Source organism: Erithacus rubecula (assembly GCF_903797595.1).
Source record: "Erithacus rubecula genome assembly, chromosome: 8".
Taxonomy (NCBI): Eukaryota; Metazoa; Chordata; class Aves; order Passeriformes; family Muscicapidae; genus Erithacus; species Erithacus rubecula.
In genome coordinates, this window is record NC_136659.1 from 30,647,934 (window position 1) to 30,665,588 (window position 17,655).

Consider the following 17,655-nt stretch of genomic DNA (forward strand, 5'->3'; position numbering starts at 1 on the left):
GTGTTGCTGCTCAAAGCACAGGGCTGATGCTGAAATCACAGCTGCTACAATAGTTAAAACTGCAAAACCAGATGCAAAAATAAGGATTATTTCACTCCTGGTATTTTCTTTGGATATGAAGTAACAACAGAAAAACAGTACATTAAGGATGGAAAAGAACTTCACCATTTACTTTTGGAATTGATCTGGAACCCTCTGTTACACTTGGAATAATGTAGCAGAGATACCACCAGATACTTTGTACTCCAAATTCAGCACTGTTGCACTGGCCACAGCTACACTGTAACACTAAGGACATGCATTCTTTAAAAAAAAAAAAAAAAAAAGGAATTTGCCTTTCACTACCTAGATTTTCCAGATTTTGTCCATGAGACATAGTTCTGTGAGATGCAGAACAGCTCCAAATGCCTGGGGCTATACTGGGAGTAAAGAATTCGTGAATAGATGGAGAGATAGATAGATAGATAGATAGATAGATAGATAGATAGATAGATAGATAGATAGATAGATGCTCTTTTTTTATCTGAGACACAGCAGAGTAACATTTCCAGAATATTTTTAGAACTGTTGTATTGAAGCCATTCAGGTTCATTGCTCAAAATATGCCAGGAGCTGCATGGGAACCTATAAAAGCCAGAAAGAGGAACTGAGTCTGCATGCAGTTAGACTTTCTTGAGCTGGAGCTCTTCTGGGCCTTGGAGAGTTTGAATTTCACCATTAAGAAGAGGCATTATGTCCTGTTAAGGTTGTTTCTTGAGTTAGACATTAAAAGGAAGGAAGAGCTGCACTGAATTAGGAACAACTTCTCAGCATCTTAAAGGAAGAACATGAGGAGACACTTAGGAGGGCAGTGTAGGAAACAGGACAAATACAGAATGGTGCCTCCCAGGGAATGTTTGGCCATCTTGCTATCAGTCAGACTTAGAGGTTTCTACAAAGTTTTTACCTATTTAAAAGCTGCTAAAGGACCTCTTACCCTTAAATTGTGTGATTACTCCTTGCATCCATTTACACTTTAGGCCCTCAGGAAACTGTAGATTCTACAAATTAACTTAGATTTTGCCAGGCTGAGTATTTAATTTTATTTCTTTGAAATCCACTATTCAAAATTTAATTGGGTGCCACAGGGGTATTTCCCGTGTCAAACACTGAACAATCTCATCCTGTTCATCCACATGTGATCTATGATTTCATAATCCTGTTTTAGTCAATATTTTTCACCTCCTTCCTGAATTGTCCCTTCTCTAATTTCTAGTCAGCTTTATCTTTCCATATGATGCAAGTCAAAGTCTCTGATCACTCCTATCATCCTCTATTGCTTTACTATATATTAACTAAAGAAGGGAAAGAGAACTGACAGATTCAGATCTGAGTGTACCATGGATCTATACAAAGGGATGTTTTGTTCTGTTTTGTTCACAAAACCTTTCTTAGTAATTTCCAGCTCTGTGTTTTTTTGATCACTGCTGAACGCTGAGCTTTTTTCAGAGACTATTTGAAGTAATTTCACAATCTCATTTCTGATTAGTGATATAAAAAGTCCATTTGGTTATATAGGCAGTCACTTTTCACTTCTAATGTAATTTTGCATTTATCATGCAAAGTACTACCAACACTAAATTATATCTGCTGTTTCATTTCCCTGTCACGTAGCATCCTAGTATAGTTTTGCAACACTTTGCAATCAAATTTAGCTTTCATTACCCTCAGCATTATATAACATCTACAATACACCTGAATATTCCTCCCCTTTCCAGACCATTTACAAATATGCTGAAAAGCAAGGTAGCAAAACAAGGTCCTGAGAGATTCCAAATTCCTTCCACAGCAAGAACTGATCCCATATTCCTATTTCTGTTTTTTATCTTTTCTACTATTTTTAAAGAATCTTATAAAATCTCAAGATCTCATTCCTTTAATGACAGTATTTGCTCATGGTCTTGTGAAAAACTTTACTGATACCTGAATAGGGACCACCATGCAGATCAGAGCAGAGAGATGCTTACTGGCTCCTTCAAATAAGAAAACAATCTGAGAGCTTATTGTTTACCTGCATAGAAGAGGATGACAGATAGATATTTACCTACCATACACATGCTATCTATAGACAGCCTAAGTATATTTTCTGCATATTCATCAGGGTAGAAGCCAGACTCAGACATCCATTCCTACTTTTCAGTTACCACTACAGACCTTTCTGAATTTCATATTTCTGATAATTACAAAAAGAGGTTGATCAGACAATGCAACAAAGACAATCACCCAGAAATGTCCTACCTAAGTTCCTTTAAAACCCTTGGGCAAATACCATCAAGCCCTGGTACTGCTCATTTTACTTCAATAGCTTCATAAAGATTATACTGGAGGGAAAATGTAGAAAATTACTACCTCCACAGTGAACACTATACATATAACTCATCTGTATTTTTTACTCTGTTTTTACTGCTTTTGTTCTTTCTTACTCTTTCTCCTTTTATACGTCAGTAATTTATCTGCTGCACAATCTCTTTGGCAAATCTCCATGAGTGGCCAGTGACTTGTTTCCTCAGGGAAGCTTCTAATTCTCCCAGGTCCAATAAAGTCTGTAAAATAAATCATGATGGTATTTCAGTTTGCATTCAAATGAGAACACAGAGTGTCCCTTGCACCTGGAGCTGTCATTCAAACCTGTGCAAGGTGGATGATCAGTAAGGCCATTCTTATTAATTATGACAAAGGAAAGAAGACATTGAGAATCAGCTCAACCAGGTTTCTACTGTGCCTATGGGATTTTACAATTAGATGCCACTTTGCACTGAAATGCAACCTGAAAAGAAATATCAAATAATTTCCTGCAAATGGGGAGCTCCTTAGTACACTTAGTGGATATACTAAGTACCTATTAGAAATGTCTGGTTTGGTACCTAAAAACAAGAGTTTATTTCCTGCTTGAGAACTCTGTGCAAAGCTACTGGGAATACTTGTAGAATTTATATTTACAGTATCTGTGGAAAGGAGCAGATTAATAAATTAGTGTTCCCCGGTGCTGGAAAATTTTATAGATCAGTTTTCATTTTTTTTGAACAGAGAACTGAATAAAACTTTCAAAAGCAAAACTCAAATAATAATTTATGGGTGTTTGGGTATGCTCTTGTTTGTTTGTGTCTGTCTGTCTGTTTGTTTGTTTGTTTTTAGCTGGGCAGAGATTACAATACCTTTTAAAAATCTGACTTTTTACTGTCCAAAAACTTGGTGGTAAGGATACAGTTAAATCCTAACTGCAAAGTCTCACTCGTGTTAAAAAACAGGGCAGTTTTCTGATTATGGGAGAAGGACAGGAACTCTTGTGATATTTAATCAGAGTTAAACCAAGGTTATTCTACAGCAACCTCAAATTGTGACTAGGAAGAAAGAGTGTGACTCCTCAAGATTTCACTTTGTGATCAGAATATTAGTAGGATTGGATAGTGTTTCAGCTTTTCAGAACTGTATTGCACTGCATTTTGAAAAATGTACAGGAGGCCCTGAGAAATCAGAGCAATCAAACAAAAAAAGCAAGAGACATTATTGAACAAGAACATGAGTTTTCTGATCTCTAGCACAGTGGTTTGAATCAGTTATCATTTTGCAGTAAATTCAATTCCATCAATAAAGCTGAGGTAGACATCAAGCAGAAAACTTTAAAAGCATATCTTGGAATCCTCAAGCATGATTATATTGTTTAGCAAAGAATAGACAAAGATACTTTTCAGGAAGGTCTTTTTAATCTTATCTCTGGTTCAAATTTCATTTTCCTGTTTTTTTTTTTCTTCACTTCTCCTTTTTTTGTTTTGAAGTCATGTCCAACATTATTAATACAATACTCAGCCTACCATCAAAGAGTTCACTCAGTGTCTGCAAAGCTAAGAACCCTTTATTCAGAGGAGCTTATGAGGGGTTTATAAAAGAAGGGAAGAAATTCAACATAGAGGGATGCAGCCCTTCCAGAAACTAGGCAACAGGGCTATGAAGGGGCTGCAGATCATAAAGCAGATTCTCTCTAGTGCCTATACCAAGTGTTTTATTGCTGTGATGATACAAGTATAATGTGATGTAACACTGTTTACCTGAGACAAGAGGGGGGCTTTGAACGACAACAAACGCAGGAATGCTGCATTTAGTCCCCCTCACAAGGAGATTTCTATATCTATATTCTCTAGTAATATTATATAATTAATCATAACAGATCTAGCTGTTATGAAAGGCAAACCATGTTTCATGTGTGTGCTGTAATTTTGTCATACAGTGTTACAAGTCAAAAGAGAACATGTCTGACATGTGCTTCCCAGGTTTATGGAGGTATTGCCTCTGAATAATTCCAGAGTTCTTCTAAGTTCTAGTCACATTTCTCCACCTTACAGCAGTTTATTATTTGAACAAATAGAGATGGGAAACTCAACAAGTATGCTACTTTAAAGGTAACATTAAGCAATTCTGGAGTTAACACTGGTGATCTCTCTGCATTTACATTTTATGTTATCAATCACTGCTGGTCTGTAATCAGAATTCTCCAAAATTCAGTGCAGGGAAGTGCCAAAGAATTGATCCCACAACAGAGACAGTCCCAGCTTCTCAGGATTACTCCTGTCCTTTTATGCTGAGTGCACAGCAAGCAATCAGAAGTTAGTACAAATGTGACTTCTGCACCTCAGCTGCTCTTGTTCTCTGTCATTCCAAAGCTGTGACTGGCTCTCAATCACACCAAGGAGTTTTGTCCATCCACTCAGGGCAGGGCTGTACCTGCAAGTTTTGGACACAAAATCGAACAGAAAACACTGTCAGTAGATGATGTACTTAATGCCTCTACCAGAATATAATTGTTCCCCTCATGAAAACACAGGCCTCACAAAAATTGTCAGTTAAGTAACAGGTACAGTTGAGATGCATGGTCCCAGCCTTATACAATGTTTAGGGGTTTTCACACAACCAACAGATTTATCAACCACCTTCTTTAATCACTTTAATTACTTCTGGAATGATTCCTCCTTGCACCAAGGGTCAGGGGATCAGTACATGGAGTCCTGGAGAGATGCAAACAGGCAAGATGAGATGCCAGCACCAGCCCTGATTGCAGTGAGAGGCCTTAATGGTGCTAATCAACCTCTCCCAGGGCCTCCACACCCTCTCCTCCTATCATCATGGAATGAGCAAGCTGATGGGTGGAACTTTCAATGGGACAGGCCTGGCAGAGCTAAATCTGAGTAACTGGTGGCCTACTTGTCCCCCACTAAATGAGGAATAAACATCTTAGTGGTTAGTTCGGAGTTTCCTGGCACTTCAGTGCTGCAGAGGGCTGTGTTCTCTCTTCTTTCAGTCTCTTGCTCAATATGATCCAAGAATCCAACATTTCTAAACTTTCTCAAGGAACAGAGCCTGCTCATCCATGCAGTTTTCACTTCCTTAATCACAGCATGTAATTTGCTCATAACTGCCATACATTGTCATTTAGCTATGTCAGATATAAGTACTGTGAACTATGTAGTGTCCTTTCCTGAATGGGGGAATCTGGTTGACGTGATCCAGCTTGAGAACTTTGAGACAGCAAGGGCTACTGCTCCCTTTGGAAGAACTCTGCCAGGAGACCACTGTTGCAAAATATTTCTATACAAGAACATACCAAAAGTGACTGCAGTGTTAGGTCAGCTTCTGTATATGAGCTATACAAATTAAAATCATAATAAATGGGAAAGACTGAGAGTGCTGTAGTTGCTGTTATTTCACCTGCTTTGTTTCCATGTGACACAAGCCCATTCCACAAACCACAGCAGATCATCTCAGAAGTTCCCCATCTTACACAGAAGGATGTCCAAGGCTTTGATCATTCAGCACCCAAATCCCTAACCTCTCATTAAATGGCAGTGAGCTGTTCTAAGCAGGAGCACTGCACAATGCTGGGTGAAAAGCAAAACTCCAAAGTACCCAGCATTATTGCAGATGCTTGTGGGTGCAGACAAGTATCCTTCAGCACGCATTTGTCAGCCTCGAGGAAGTGAATCATCATTTTCTGTCCTGTATGGAGAAATCCCAGAGGAATGGCACCAAACGTCAGCAAGGATTTTTGTCCATCGTTGCCAAAACCATATCCATTTGCTTCAAGGCATGTGGTAAATATTGCAACAGATATTGATCAGAGTTCTGCATCTTGTTATAACCTACATCTATGTTTCTTTAATTTATATTGGGTTGTGAAGGTGATGAGAAACAGTTTTTTACTTTGGTGTTTACTTTGATACAGAAGGCTGTATCCATACAGGAGAGCAGGATTGGCCACGAGATGTCACCCAGCCTCTATGAGCTCTATGGCAGGCTGGGGGAACGGCCCGTTCTGAACGGAGCTAAACGAGCCTGTGGCAGCCCAAAACATCATCTCCCTGCAGAAACACACCGGCCTCCTGCGCCAATGCCTCTCAGGAGCGAACTTTGAGTACGTGTACAGCGTGTTATAAACACAGCCTGAGCGGGTGAACAGACACAAATACCTGCTCCTAATGCTTAGGAAACGTGTTGGCGGCGGTGAGGCGTCCGCTCGGAGCGGCAAAGCCGCTCTGCTGCCAGCGGGGGCTCCGCTGAGGGAGACCACACCGAGCGGGACGAGCCCGGGGAGGCAGAGGCCGGGAGCCGCCTCCGCACACTCAGCACGGCGGGCGGCGGCTGTGGCTGTGCCCGGTGCCCGGTGCCGTGCCCGTGCCCGGGGCCTGCGCCCACACGCGGGCGGTTCCCCCTCACGGCAGCCGCTGCGCGCTCCGCGCCCGGGCACGCACTTTGCAGACGCTCCCTGGCTCAGCCTCGCCCTGCCACAGGCGCTTCCGGCCGCGCGCGCTCGCTCCCCGCCCGGCCCCGCCCTCGTCCCTCCGCCCGCCCCGCCCCGCCCCGCCCCGCCGCGCTGCGCTGCGCCCCCGCGCGCGGCCGGCACTTTGCAGACGCTCCCCGGCGCCGCCCGCCCCCGCCTGGCCCGTCCCCCGGCGGCGCGGCCGCGCCTCCGCCCGCGCTCGGCCATGGGCGCTGCGCCGCGCTCCGCCCGGCGCGGGGACCTGCGCGCCGCCCGGACAGGTGAGGCGGCACCGGGAGCGGGGCCGGCGGGGCTCCGCCGCCGCGCCCAGCTCCGCTGCGGGGCTCGCTGCAGCCGAGCGGGGGGGGCCGCTGGCCAGCAGCACCCCCTCACCCCGGCGGCATCGCCCCCGCCCGCCGGGCGCGGCGGTGGGCGCGGAGCGGGAGGGATGCGGGGATGAGGACAGCGCCGAGCGGGGTCCCGGGGCGGCGGGGCCCGTCCTGGCCGCGGCCCGGCCGTGCCCGTCACCTTGCGGAACGACCTTCGGCGGCGGGGGCGCGGCGGGGCCCCGGGGCTGCGGGGACGGGCGGGGACGGGCGCGCCGGGGGCTCGCGGAGCGCGGGCGGCGCTGCCGCGGGGGGAGGATGAATCCCGGCCGAGAGTGTTGAAATCTCCTCCTTACGATGCCATTTACGAGCTCTCGGTTCCACCCGCTTTGCTGGTTTTGTTCCCTCTCCAATGCTTCGTAAACCTCTAGGAAGTGAATTTGAGAAAAAGGTTCCTGAAAGCTGTCATCTCGGTGCCAAATGTGCCTTGGGCTGCCATAACTACTACTACTTTTTTTTTTTTTTTTTTTTTTTTTTTCTTTTTCTTTTTCTTTTTCTTTTTTTTTGCCAGAGGTGCATTGAGGTTTGGATTGGAAAAAACCAGTGCTTTTTATTTGCCAGCTTCAGTGTTTCTTACATATCAACATCACCCTGTGGTTTGGTCGCAGGCATTTCTCTGTCAATTTCTCTGTCTGACTGACCTGATGTGATTGCATAGCTGTGTGGACATACATTGAACGAGTATTGTATTGGGGTTTTTTTTCTTAAGTTTCAGCAACTGTTTAATGCAAAGTTACTTTTTAGCATATTTAGGGTTTTGAGGAAGTAAATCTTGCTAGAGGCTTTCCCCACTGTCAAGAATCTGTCGGTTCTATCTTTTCCAGATATGGTACAGTATCACTCATCTTTTGAGAGCATGTTTTTCCTTCTGGCATTGGGGTCAGCAAACCTGAGAAATGAATTCTCGGTTTTTGCCCTAGGTCTTGTTACATCAATCTCTCTTGATAACTGCAGCAAGAATAGAACACTTTAAATGAAGGCTCACTCTTGAGATTCATGTTATTATACAGTCCTATTTGTCTAAAAAGCTCGGCTGCCTTGTCCCCATGAAATAGTACGATGGCTTTTTCAACAGCATGACTCATAATCCTAAATACAGGAATGAATTTTGACTTAGTGCTGTGCAAGTGCTTTATCTCAGCAAACAGCTTTGTGTGTAAAAATGCCAGTAGGGTGGAGGGAGTCGCTGGTACTCATCAGCTAATCTCTGTCCTCGGGAGAAGAGTGTTTGAAGTTGTTTCCAGAGTGGGGATATGTCTTTGCTCCCAAATCAGTGAGGTAATCTCAGTTCTTTCAGAATAATTTTGCCATTTCGTAAAAAGCTTTCAGAAAAGGACGAACTGGTTAGTTCTTGGTTTCCATATTATTGAAACCATTTTGCCTGGGGACACAAAGTTCAATTTAGTCTGAATGGAAGATTTACCTTTTTCCTTCTTGATCTCTGTGTAATGACTCTGACTGCACTTCATGAGAAACACTGCTTACTGCAGCACCCACGGTTCACATAATTGCTGCTGGTTGTACCAAGCCTCATAATAGGGGGAAAACCTTTCACATTTTTTTAAGTGGTCTTATTGCATACAAGGTATTTTCACTTCTACTTTCTGTTCTTTGCCTATCTGAGATGTAGGGAGTAGTTTACTCTTGAAATGGCCCGTGGAGTGATATGTTTACTGCAAGAAATTTCTGTTCTTCGTGATTTAACACATGCAGGCTGTTTTCTGTTGCTCTTATGTAGAATATGGATTTATTTTGTACGAACAGAATAAGGATTAAATAAGAACATATGCTTCCTCTTTTCTGGGTGATAAATCCATCTTGCTGTCCCGGAGGAAGGCAGCTTACAGAGCCTGGACTGAAAGGATGCTCAAAGACAAAGTGACTGAATGCTGAATATAAGAAGATCAGGTTGTCTAAGCTCCCCAAACTAGACTGCCTAAAACTTGGGTAGCAGCCAGCAACACTGGGTGCAAATAATGTAAAATACTTAATCTGCTTCATGAAATAGAATCTGGTAAAATAATGAAGCATTCTGAATTCTTAAAATTACTTAGAATAAAGACAATTGCTCTCCAGTTTTAAGTCATCTCCCTCCAACCAGATTCCCTTCTATTCCTTTGTATAAAAAAAGAGAAAGAAAGCTCTGTATTGTTAATTTCTGTGCTTCAGATAATACATGGAATTTTCCTAGCACCACTCCCTTCCCTTCAAGTTTGAAATTATTATTTTTTTTTAATTTCATTTGCTGGGTTATGTTTTTGGCATTGTATGCAGCCGTCATCTAACAAGTTCACTCTCCTTTTGCTTCTGTTGAATAAAATAGCTTAGTGTGCAGTTTCATTCCTCATCTTGGCTCCAAAATTTTAATAGAACTTCAGGAGTCATTGACATTAACTGGCCCTAGCAGGTATTATTAGCTTTGTTGTAGGTGTTTTGTTGGCTTATGTGAATGCAGTGTTCGTGTTCTGAGAAGATTGAGAGCTAAAGGAGACTTGGTGTTTTACAAGAGATTGGGAGAATTAGTTCATGTTTTTTCTTAGGAAGAGCAGTCCCAAGGGAGATCCAGTGGCAAACATTATGGTTATTTGCCAGCAGGCTGTCTGACAGTGTTTGCTCAGTCTCTTAAGTAGATGGTGGAAAGAAATACACTGATGAATATCAAAATGCCAGGTTCTGATAGTATTTTCACTTATATCACATCGTTCCCAAAGTGTCTGCAGAACTCTTCTGCTTAGCCTGTTTTGGAACCAGAGTACTCCAGCAGCAATTCTTGATGAAAAACATTGGAAGCATCTGCTGAGGAAATGAATATGCTGCACAGTGCTAATCAGCTGGGAATCTGATGAGTGGAAATTCTTTCAGGAATCAAGCAGTTTTGCTATTACTGCATCTTCAATTTCAAAAAAATTCTTAACTGTTTGGAGTGAAATAAGGTCATTCTTTATTCCTCTCTACTTTTGCCAAGTTAATATTTTTGCATCTTTATATTTCATATACCACATACTCACATAAACAACAACAACAAAACCCAAAACTAACAAATCTTTTGTCTTTCCATACTTCAGAAGAAAAGTGGAGTTTTGTATCTTCTACTCTCTATATGCCTGCACACTCAAACCCTTCTTGTTTTCCTATAGACACCTCCTATTATTGCATGTTATATTGAAGTTCTGAAGGTTTCCTTGTCTATTTAGTTTTCATTTCTTGAAGAGCTATAATGTAAGGAAATATAATTTCTCTGTTATAAATCTCACTCAGATCATAGTGGCTTGATTTCCATTGCTTTTGACCCTACTTTATTTTTTTACTGTTTCTTGCTTGTTCCTGCGAGTTGATAAGTTACTGTAATTTGTGGCTACAAAGAGAGAGTGAGTAGAGTTTTATACAGACTTAGACTGGTTCAGTGGAGGGTTTTGGATCATGACATAGGCTCTCTAAAGTGGATGTTGTTTGAGGAGGAGCCTCAAACATAATGATGAAGAATTCACAACACAAGTACTGGTACAGCCTCCAGGTGTGAGGCAGAGGCTTTCTGTGGCCTTCTTTTACTCAAGCTAGAATAGTTCAGCTGTCTTGAGATGAATTGTGGGGTTTTGTTCTTACCTTCCCACAAGGAGAAGTCTTGTCTGCTTTAATTAGGTCAATCCTTCAAGCTCAAGGTCTGTGCATGCACTCAGGCCATGGTGCAGCTCTTCTTTTAGAAACTTCTGCTAAAGAGATTTCATACATGTGTGCTAACTTGTGTACTAGGGAGACACTGCAGTGAAAGTACAAAGAGGAAATACTTTGTGGGACAGGGATTCCCTCTTACAGCAGTCTAAATAGCAAAGTCCTTTTCACAAGGAAAGCCTAAGTCAATGCTGTGATTCATTTGATTTATTATTTATGGTTTGTATGAGTAAAGAATCCTGTGATCCTGGCACTTTGAGTCTCACAAGGACCTCCTATTCCTCTTAGCTAACTGTAGTTTTTCTTATATCCCACAGGCATTCTAAACTGTTTAACCTTGATTATTAGTCTGACCTGCTGACATTTGTCTTACTGATTTTTATATCCTGATAAAATCCTGTAATCTTTGAAAGCAATCTACCACCTATTTTGATTTTGTCCTTTAGACAAAAGGATTTCCCTAGATTACAAGTAACAGACTGGACCTGGGTTTACTTTTATTGGTTGTTGTTCATGGGTCATGTAGTTTGTTACATTTCTTTATATAAAATTTTAGACATAAAATGTATTTCTCATGGTTATGTTCCCCTGGAATAGTTTTAAATCTAAAAGCTTTTTTTTCACTCTTGTTAGAGCTAGGTAATGAAGTTTATTGCTGCTTGTTTCCCATTGCCTCTTAAGGTTGTGTTCCTCCCTTCCTATGTGCACTGTGACTGGTTCAGCTTTTTATTTATCCTATGTTAATCAAATAATAGATTGCATGCCAGGTAAAACTCCTTCACCAAAAGGGTTGTCAGGCTTTGGAACAGGCTGCCCAGGGCTGAGTCAGCATTCCTAGAGGTATTTAAAAGATGTAGACCCTTGGACTAGAGGGTCTAAAGTACTTTTTCCAACGTAAGAGATTTTATGTAGTCATAAAAGGTACAAACTGCAGTCAGTTACCATTCCTGCCCAAAATTATGTTTTGTGAACTGGACGGTTTTTGACCTTTGGAAGATACTGAACACTTGCATTCTGCCACATTGTGTCACAGTCCTCTTGTCTGCAATATGTGTAACTAGAGTAGATTAATACATTTTTGCTGTTTTACTAATAAGTATCTTCTGTTTCAGCATATATTCCCTTGGGCAGTAGTTCTGTTGAGTATGAAATGCTGTGTCTTATCCCTCACCTCTTTTATTTATTTTTGTTTTCTGTTCTCACCCTTTCTCTCTGATCTGTTTTTGCAGAAAACTGTTACTGTTCAGTGCAGCTTCAATGCAGTTTTTGAACTCTGCAGAATGCATGTGATATGCCTGGAAGATAATTTCATGTATTTAAGGACCCACATAACTAAACCTGTATTTTCTCTCCTATTTTGACCTTCATTTTTGTAAAATGAAGCATAAGATGTGTTTTGATTAAGGATGGACTATCTGAAACATTTCATTAGACACATAAACTTTGTCTGCACAGTATACAGTATATGAGTTAAAAATATGCATAACTCCTTCATTTGGTGAATTTGAAAATTGGTATAGTATTCATAATAAAAATCCTTGAACCTATAACCTAGCTCCTAACAAGCTTATAAGTAATTTCTATGAGTCTTTCTTGATAAGCCTTGTTCAAGTACAGTTTGTGCAGTGACTCAATTTTTTTATATTGTAGATTTAGAAGAGTGAAAATACCAGCTCTAAGTTGCTCAAGAAAGTCTGTATCAGGCATTTCAATTCATTATCTTTTTCTTAGAGTTTGCTTCTCCCTGTACAGGTTTGTTCTGACAGGATAGGAAAAGGGTGTGGAACATGCTGTAGAGCAGTAAAAAAAGATTTCTCAGTCTTTACCACTCAGACTTCAGCCTGGGTTTCACAGGATGTTTGACCACATTATTAAAGCTACCTTGTTCCAATCAGCCCCTTAGCACATTGATTTGGTCTTCTAAGTTCTTGTAAAAATGAGCAGTTTGCTTCCCTGTGTTTCTTTTCATGAAATGCAGTTTCTCTTTCAGGATTATTGATCCTCCAAGAACATGGTGAAATGCAGTATCATTCTGTTTGCACTTCACATCTCTGTGTGTTATGCAGCTACTTTTCTTTTACTAGACTGCAAAAAAGCATGCAGGAGCAGAATGCTTCTAGTGGCATTTCTACTAAAGCTATTTTACTACAAATTAAATTAACCAGTTTTGAATTTTTAGTCCAATTTTAAGAGCCTGTAATCAAGTTGCTCTGTTTTATGGTTATACTTGAAATATGTTTATGGTTATAGCTGAAAATAAAACATTAGCTTGTTATTTTCAATAGACATTTTCTTAAATGCCAATAAAGTTTGTTCATAAATCAGCAATAATAGTAAAAAAAAAGTTTTTCTTTCTTTTGATAGCTTAACTTCTCTTGGAAGATAAACTGTGCTCCTTATAGATAAGCTGTAGTTCTTGTTGGAATACTTTCCCTGAGTTTTTTCAGTAGCTCAGCATTCCTAAGTGCAATAAATTGGATAATCAGTAAAATAAAAACTTCTGCCTGTATTAATGATGTGAAAAATGACACCAAGCTGCAGGAATCTTTGGTTTCACAAAATGATTTGACTTTTTACTGAATCTATACCCTGCTGCTTTGAGGCCTCTCAGCAGCTTATTGATATCAGGTTTTGGCCCCAGTTTTGAATCTGTGAAATCTTTCAGTGTCTGAAATGATTACTTTTGTGCTCTGGATTGATAACTTAATGGGACATTTCATGATTCTTTTGAGGAAAAGGTTACAGGAACTTTTTTCACATGAACTATCATGGCAAAATTCTCCCCAAGGTCAATTAGAGAATATTTGAGGGAGTGAGGAGGAGCTTCATGCTGGAAGATGCTCCAAGAGTTGGTTTCCATTGTGAATTTCTGCATGCTTGCATCTGAGAGGAAGTTCTGTGGAACTAGCACTTTCCCACTGTAAGTTTGGAATTCCCAAGCTCAGGTTCTGTAGTTGATCCAAGCTGGCTCTTTCACATGCAGTGAAGGAGGATTGTTGCAGCATTGTTGATTTGTTACCTCCAGGGATTCAGTATCATGGGTCTGTGGTGAAAGGTCTGGATCTTTATGGTGATGTAAGGAGGGTTTAACCACAGTGGGTGAAGTTCTGTGCTGGTGGAAAAGACACATTGCAATTTACTTAAGCTCTTTTTGAGTTGATGCTACTTAAACCTCTGTCTCTGTATACTGAAACTAGCACAATGAGACCCCAGTGTACACTTAAACTTCCCTTTGAGGGCAGTACTGGCTGATACAGAGAAAAAACTTGCACAAGATTTAGCTTCTGTTCAGCTTCTCTTAGAGTCCTTGTACCTTGATTCATTTCCTGGCATCATAGTTTCCATGTGCACTGCTTGAATAGCTTGTGCAGTGTCACAGAATGCCACTACTGAGTTAAAACATGTCTAGGAACACTTTCTTACACTCTGAGATATTGGCATGGATGGATATGGCCACTTCTAGAGCAAGGAAAACTGTGAGACTTATAAATGGAGAAAATTTTTTGTTAAAAAGCTGTAGGTGAAAAATAGTATTGTAGTTTAACTGCATGTGGGAAACTGGTCTACATAATTTTTACATTTTTTTAGACTTAAGAAGGGGGTTAGATGGAGATTTGAAAAATCTGTTTTCCCATTATTTGGGGTTTAAAAACATGTTGAAAAGCAGTTCTTTTTTCCTCTACATTTGAAGTGCAAGTTTCTTTCATCCCATGCACTTAAAAAATGGAATTTTTTTCCTCGTCTGCCATTAGTACTCTGATTTGTTAGAATTCTCTCAGGCTCTATTTGGACTCTCATTTCTACTTCAAGTCTGTTCTACCTTTAACTATTGTTCATGGCTGATGTGGTAAAATTGAACTTCCTTGCCTACTATCAATATACATTTTTCTGTTTGTTTATCTAAATTTAAAACCAAAAAAAAAGCCTTCTCACTGTATAAATTCTTGATGTACAACTCAGATTTCACACTATTGATTTGGATGTGCATTATGAAAAGAGTTTTTTAATGAAGGTGTACTCTTGCCCTTTGTCAAGCTACAGGATATTTTTAAGTATGCCACCCACCTTATTCTCTAACTAAAATTTGACATTTAATTACAAAGGCTGCTGATGCAGCATTGTAGTTTGACAGAAATTACTGTAGGAATCTTACAGTGTCTATCTTGCCTGTACTATGGGGATCAAGCCCATTGCTTAGCATAAAGTTGTTGTCCAGGCCACAGAAATGCAGAATTAAAACCTTCTCATTTTTTATTTTGGACTGACCAGCTTTGTCATCCTTGAATTTGACAAACAGAGAAATAAATCTGTCAAATGTTATTTTCATACTTTTTTCATTTGCTAATATGTTCCCAATTGTGTTGATGTGTGCCTCAGTGCACTGCTAACCATTGTCCAGTTTACTATGGTGTTCAGGTCTTTATTTCCTTTATTAAAATTTATTTAAGATGTCATGGGAATCTCTCAATCTAAGTATGCATAATTTGGTTTTGGTGTTGTGGGATTTCAGTTATGTGTGAGAAGAGCTTGTAAAAACATGATCTCTGTCTTAATCCAGACTTCTGAATGTCTTTTGCTGTTTTACTCCAACTCCAATTTCATCTTCAAGGATGTAATTTTACCTGAGACTTGAAAATTTTTGAGGCATATTGCCCCTGTAAGTTTTACCTCATCCATTCCTTTCTATCCCACAAAGTGTTCTTCTGAAACTTTTTCAGTTTCTATAAACTTTTTTTTTTTTTTTTTTTAATTAAACCAGTTAGGAAATGTCCTTATTTGCTAAACTCCTTGATTTCTTGAATTTACTGAAAGTGAACCCACTCATCCTGCTCCACCCACTGGACAAGCCTGGATGGAATTTTTTTTCCTGTACAATTAAGTCAGAGTTGATGAAGTCTCTGAATAGTGTATGTGCAGGTGTGCTGAATCTTGCTAATAATAAGTTCTTGTTCATCCTGTACCTTTCTGTTGGGTTGCTCATTACCTATTTATGAAAACAGAAGATTTGAAGCATTGATTTCATGCCTTCAGAGGGCCAGTTCATCTTTTTCTTTGTCACAACAAAGTTTCCACAAGGATACTTTCTTGTTGTTTGGTTTTTTGTTGTTGTTTTTCTGGTTTTGTTGTTTTTTGGTTGTTTTTTTTTTTTTTTTCTGATGAAGGGAACTTTTTCAAGGGAGGTCACTTTTTCAAGGGAACTCAGGATGTCTGTAATGATTGAGGGTGTTTTTACTGGAGGTCTGACTCTGCCCATGTTGTGCAAGCTTTGAATTCACAGGAAATGAAAGTAGCATATTGAGAAACTGGGTAATCCATGAATGTCCACTAATTTGTCCTGACCTACAGATTTTTTTTTTTTCCCCTTGGGATTATTTGTACCAGATTTATCTTCCATGTTTTTGCTAATTTATAATATATTATTTGAATAACATATTTGGCTTCATTATTCTAAATATTTGTGTAGGAATCTCATCTAAGGTTATCATTAGACCTCCCAGAAAAGGCTAGACAGGATAAACAAATAAAAATATTATGGAGAAAATATAAGTTTGAAACTTTACATTGTCTCAGTGATCTGTTAGAATGCAGGAAAGCTGAACAAAGCAAGGGATTTAGACAACTTTTAAAACTCTATCTTCTGAAATGTCCAGTAAATCCATGCTAATTGCTGTCATTTCATATTTAAGCTGCTTCTTTCAGTCCTGAACATCAAGTGATATGTTGAGTCCAAACTGCAGGATACAACTTTTCCCATTGTTAAAATAACAGCCTAAGCTGGAAACTATTAAGTGATAAAAGTTGCAGGAAGAAATGTCATACTCCTCTGAAATCCAGAGGAAACTGTTGTTGAAAAAATGCATTTTTTCTTTTGTCAGGCTAGTAGCTTGAACTGTTCTTCTCTTTAGGACCATACCTAGTGATAGAGTTAATCATAAAATCACAGAATGGTTTAAAGGCTCATCTCATCCCAAGCCTCTTGCAGGGACACCTTCCACTAGACCAGGCTGTTCAGAGCCCCCTCCAGCCTGGCCCTGGCACTTCCAGCCCTGGTGAAGTGGGGCTGGTGTGTTTTGGTGTCCCCAAGTTATCTGTCAAATCCTGGCTGTTACAAAGATAAATCAATGTAGCCCAGTGATACAGAGTATCAACTTTTAAGATGTGCTTGCCGGCACATTTCCCCTGCGATTTGAAAGGAATGAGTATTTTCATAATATTAGAAAATCTATTCCTCTGTCTCTTCCTATCTTTTTCTCTTCATTAGATTTGACTAAACAGTAAAGAAATCCATCCATCTGTGGTGGTGTCAGTAGAGTGGTCTCTGTTTTTCTCTCTGCTGGTACTACAGTGCTGTTTCAAGATCATTTACATTCTGCTCAGAGCTGTAAGTGATCTTTTTGGCAGCTTTGTGCATTTACATTAACTGCTGGATTGTAATAATTTTCAAATAGATTGACTGAAAGTAGAGGGGGTTTGGTACATATTTATAGATGAGTATTCCTGTCTGTGGGTTTATTTTATGTCTTGTACATTTACCTAACCAATATAAACATGGCTCTAGGAAGAATCTTGTTAGATCAAAATGCAGAGCTTTTCACTGTCGGCAGTGAGATGGACAATACTGCCTATTGCATTTATTTCTGATTCTGAAAACCATTTGGATTTAGAAGGCTATATAGGAGGTACTTTTTAAAGAATTTTTTGTTGTTGTTTGAGGAAGTAGGAAGGAAGCTTTGGTGTTTACATTATATTGTTTATAATGTGTTTGTATTGTTGAAACCCAGGAGAACTAACCTAAATAGTAACCTAATGTTT

The 17,655-nt window shown here is 40.0% G+C and overlaps 1 protein-coding gene and 1 long non-coding RNA gene across 2 annotated transcripts in view; one reads left to right on the forward strand and one right to left on the reverse strand.

The window, feature by feature from the left end:
* Positions 1 to 3,870: 3,870 nt before the first annotated feature.
* LOC306804522 lies at positions 3,871 to 6,776 on the reverse strand. The gene is made up of 2 exons (XR_013774911.1): positions 6,649 to 6,776; positions 3,871 to 4,752 (listed from the first exon to the last, which is right to left on the reverse strand). It is a non-coding gene; the product is annotated as an uncharacterized lncRNA (long non-coding RNA).
* A 135-nt stretch (positions 6,777 to 6,911) lies between these two features.
* MGAT5 (alpha-1,6-mannosylglycoprotein 6-beta-N-acetylglucosaminyltransferase) overlaps positions 6,912 to 17,655 on the forward strand; it is a 111,500-nt gene continuing 100,756 nt past the window's right edge. The window contains exon 1 of the mRNA XM_079311244.1: positions 6,912 to 7,068. The gene's annotated coding sequence lies outside the window, so the exon portion shown is untranslated. The remainder of the gene's footprint in view (positions 7,069 to 17,655) is intronic.